This window comes from Palaemon carinicauda, chromosome 11, assembly GCF_036898095.1.
Source record: "Palaemon carinicauda isolate YSFRI2023 chromosome 11, ASM3689809v2, whole genome shotgun sequence".
Taxonomy (NCBI): Eukaryota; Metazoa; Arthropoda; class Malacostraca; order Decapoda; family Palaemonidae; genus Palaemon; species Palaemon carinicauda.
The window spans coordinates 56,975,618-56,980,617 of NC_090735.1; the positions used below are offsets into that span (position 1 = coordinate 56,975,618).

General features: G+C 35.0%; 1 protein-coding gene across 1 annotated transcript in view; it reads left to right on the forward strand.

The window, feature by feature from the left end:
* LOC137650025 (insulin-like growth factor 1 receptor) overlaps positions 1–5,000 on the forward strand; it is a 365,519-nt gene that overhangs the window by 189 nt on the left and 360,330 nt on the right. The window contains exon 1 of the mRNA XM_068383040.1: positions 1–33. This exon is cut by the window's left edge and continues 189 nt beyond it. The gene's annotated coding sequence lies outside the window, so the exon portion shown is untranslated. The remainder of the gene's footprint in view (positions 34–5,000) is intronic.

Sequence of the window (5,000 nt, forward strand, 5' to 3'; positions counted from 1 at the left end):
AGACAGGCCGTAGTCTATTGCACATGGACACGGGTAAGTTTGTGGAAGTTACCTTTGTTTTGGAGTGTGTAAGTACCTTAATATACTACAGTAATTTGCCATTTATGCGCTCTCTCTCTCTCTCTCTCTCTCTCTCTCTCTCTCTCTCTCTCTCTCTCTCTCTCTCTCTCTCTCTCTCTCTCGCTCTCTCTTCTTAAAAATGCACATGTAAATGAGCAATCACAATTTGAATGATAAATAGAACAATAACATAGCCAAATTGTCGAAAAGCAGAAGGAAACTAAAACTCCAAACAATCTATTTACTCGTTCGTCTCGGCATATCGATGTTAATTCCTTTTTATAATCATATTCTTGCTTTTTCGTTATTTATTGAAGGTACGTAGTTCAAAAGTAAAACTTCGTAAATTCAGATGAGTAGCGTAGTTTGAAAAACTAAAAAAAAAAAATTTTTCCCTTTAGAGAATGACTAAACCGCTAATTGTTTAAAACATTTAACGTCATTTGCTTTGAAGTCCTCATTACTATTTTCACGTATGCATGTTTTATGCAGACTGAGATTTATCCTTACACAGAACATATTAATTTGATTTGTGTTTATAAAGATGGGGGGGGGGGATATAATCATAATTTTATATATGATTGTTCCCGGCACTTTTGTTATTTTGTATTAATAAAAGGAGTGAGCTGCAGTAAGTACAGATTTGTTAGCAGAGTGGTTCTCGTTTTAATTGAACCAAAACAATTTTAATTAGTTATATTATTTTTTTGTATATATAAAGCCATCGTTATAAGAACTATAAGGGTCAATGCTCCTGAAATATGGCTGGATAATGGGAAGAGTATCTGTTCCGTAGTTGGATCTGTAGAAGGGTAAATATAAAGATATCGCTGTATGACAATGTGAAAAGTAGTGTCCTGAATGTGATTCTAGATGATAGAGAGTAAATTAGATTTTAATGAATATATTGATGCTGCAAATTTGATATATGTGTTTGAAAGCAAGCAAATAATAATCTAAAATAACAGGAAATGAGCAGTAACGTTAACTCTGAACAGAATACGACTCTACGATTGCTAAGAGTAATGGGAATAATTGCTGAATTAGAGCATTTGGTCAACTTGGCAACCTTTCCCTAGGGCATTGACAAAACATTTTGCGTTGATGGAAGTTGACTCTGAAATTGATAATATGTCGGAAAAGATTGAATTGCTGGATCTAGATATGAAGGAGATATCTGCTATTGAAGTGGGTTCTGCAATTTTTGTCAATAAGTAAAAGAAATGAACATGTTGGTAGAAAGGTCTTCACAAGCTCAAAGAAAAATCGCTTGAAGAAAAGGGAAGTTAATAATAAATTTGGACACTAAAAATGCTGATACGATTCTTATCACAAATGGCGATGTTGTTAATTATGTTGATGAAACCTGTAAAGATAGTGTAGTAACTTTAATACATAACTTACATTAGTAAAAGAAGGTACAGGGAAGAGAAAGGTGTGATAAAAATATATCTATGAATACCTGAGGCAAATGAGAAGGGCTGCTCATATCATCCTAAATTGTGATCCTCATACTCCTAAGACATTCGTAAGGATGATAATTATTGTCATCTGTTCGCTACTATTTCAATCTTTCAATCATTTTGAAATGATAGCAAAGTCTGACGAACTTTAGCTGGTGACCATGAGACGAACGAATATGGTTTTGTCATGTTTGGAAGCGTTTGAGTGATTGAAAAGGTACAGTACAGAGGCTGACTTTAAAATAGGGCAAAGCTTTGTATATGGAAATAAATTGATTACCCGCATTTCGTATAATTGTTACTGTTCTTAAAATATTTTATTCTAATCACTTCTCTTTTAGTTTCTTTATTTCCTTTCCTTACTGGGCTATTTTCCCTGTTGAAGCCCTTGGGTTTATAACATTCTACTTTTCCAACTAGTTGTAGCTTAGCAAGTAATAATGATGATAACAATGATTAATGTTTTAGTATCAGTAAAATTATAACTTTATTTAGTTGTGGTGGATAATTAACTTCCCTGTCTTGCATTCTGTTAGACGGGAGTTAGACCATTTCAAGCTCGACAGTATTGGAGTCTGAAACCTCACCTTCCTTGTGAGCTGAGGATCCGGGATTTGGGGGAGCCTAAAGGCCTACCAGCTGAGTCAGCAGCTGCTATTGCCTGGCCCTCCCTAGTCTCAGCTTGATGGAGAGAGGCTTAGGCACTAATCATATGTATATAGGTCAGTCTATGGAGTATTTTCCTGTTCCTTGTCTCTGCAATTCATTAGTAAGCGACCTTTATATCTTTAATAAAAGAATTTTGTTATTGTATGGTAACGGTAACTTATTTTTTTTTTTTTTTATTAAATCAAATACGGCGATATTGACAATTTAACCCTGGTTAGTCAATGGAATTTGGTGAACATTTACCAATAAATTTTTTGAAAAAAAAGAGGACCTTGCTAGACGACTCTTGGGAAAACGGGAAATGGATAAGAGTAGCAGCAAATTCTAACGACACTGGCGCCATGAACAACCGTACGTTTATTTTTCATGAATAACCTACAATTTTTTAGATTAGTCTTGATTGCTAGGTGCGTGCTTGCTCCAGAACTACGATCTCATTGAAGACGTTCAATGTTATTCAATGGTGTACCAAAATTCACAAGTAGTTGGCTGGAAGGGAAAATTTTAAATGGCAGTTTCACGCTTAGCATTTTTTCTGACGATTACTGGCAGTTTCTCAAGCAAATTATGGGGGGAGAGGGGGTGTTACTGATCACAATGCTAGTGTTCTTCGGTGCTACTGGCAGCAGTTTCCTCGACATATTTTTCTGTCGCTGTTTTGTTTTAAATATAGTCGAGCAAAATATCTATGGACAGAGAGAATGGGAAAATCTACATTCTCTTTGTTAACGATAACGACGTAACTTGTAAGGACATCAATGGTCCTTTTGTAATTAGCAAAGGAAGACTTGTAGTATTCGGTTCACAAATTTTTCGAAGGTTAATAGCGCTTCCATATATATTTTTTATTCCATATTAACCTATATTGCATACATACCAACTTGGACATTTTTTTTAATAAATCCACATAAGTCGATAATAAATTATTGCCTTTTGTCTTTGCCCAGAAACTTGCTTTTTTGACAAATAAATGCAACATGCAAGGCTGGGAAAACGCACATCTAGCGGTTATCGAAATAATTGCCAATTCGGTCGAAAATATCACTAGTAACCCCCCGTTCCTTTAGTAACTTCACTGCTTATCTGGTTCACTCGGAACTAAAAGCTTCCGTACGATGTAGGACCTGAAAGTTTTGATTGCCACGTATGTTCTCGAAGCGGAAATATTTGAAAGCGTAATACTGTATTTCAAGAAAGTAATAAACTTCTGGAAGGACTTCATATCAACATCCCTTTTTATATACACTGGGAATTTATTGAAAGATCTTAGGGTGCTACTATTGCGTGAGGTCTACCACACTATAGCGTGAGATCTACCTGCCGTTAGTACTATAGCGTGAGGTTTACTGCTGAATTATTCGTCCCTCATAGATAAAACACATTTCATATATTTGTTTAAGCAATAAACACTTAATTTAAACATATCTTAGAAATGACTTAAATAGATCATTGGATTTCTAATTACATTAAAAAAGGTGTTAACAGAGGATGTCAAGGTAAAAATAAACATGTTATCATATATTTCCATACATTTATTCTGGAGATACTCTTCGTACATCAAATATGCTATTATATATTTCCATACTTTTATTTTAGCGATACACTCTTCATGCATCAAACAGGTTATCATATAATTCCATACATTTACTCTAGCGATACACTCTTCATACATCAAACAGGTTATCATATATTTCCATACATTTATTCTAGTGATACACACTTCGTACAACTTCTAGGAATGACACAAATAGATCTGCTTCTTGAACTGTATCTAAGAGATTGTGGCTCTCTTAAAAAGGCGAGTGCTGTTTCTTCTGTCAGAATGACTCTTCTATAAAACTCCTTCAGCAACATTTTTAGTACCCTCAATCGATGATATCTCTTTTAGGCTGAGGGAAAAACTGATTTAGGAGCTGTAGGACGCTGGTCACGCGGTAGACCTCACCCTCAACCTGGGTAGGCGACATAAGGCGGTAGACCTCACACTATAGTAGCACCGATCTTAGGGAAGCATATGTGAAAGGCTCAAGAACCTTCAGTATAGATGCATGTCGTTTGCAAAAACTTAAAAACTCCGTAAATAGTCTTGTCGCCAATCGCTCGATTCGGTGGTTGCATGCTGTTGTAGCAAATGACTCGAAATATATTGGGTATCCAGTTCTGAGAACTTTAATCACTGTAAATATATAATTATTATCTTAGCTTTAATAGGCCACTGTTGTAATCAGCAGCCGATTCTCATCTTAATTTGTTGGAAAGGAACTTGCGCTCTCTTACATTTCTTATTCCTGATCTTTAAATCGTCTCAAAGTACAATTGTTCAATTAGTTTGATATGCATATTTCATGAGATTTTTCATAATTCTAACCATCCTTTACATTCAGATCTTCCCAGACAATTCTATCATGTTCGTAATACTAGGCATGCAGTTTATTTCAATAGTCAGACTTTCTCCATTGTGAGGCTCAATACTACACAGCATTTTAGAAGTTTTATTCCAGCTGGGATCAAATTTTGGAATGATCCTAATCGGGTAGTTGAATCAGTGGAACTTCGAAAGTTCAAAATGCAGCAAATGTTTTTATATTGCACAGGCTGACATAAGTCTATTTTTATAGTTTATATATGAAAGATATGTTTTTGTTGTTACTGATCTTGAAATACTTTGATTCATTACTTCTAATATATTTCATTCATCTCATATTCTTTCCTCACTGGGCTTTTTTTCCCTGTTGGAGATCTTGGGCTTACAGCATCCCGCTTTTCCAAATAGGGTTGTAGCTTAGCTAGTAATCATAATAATAACTA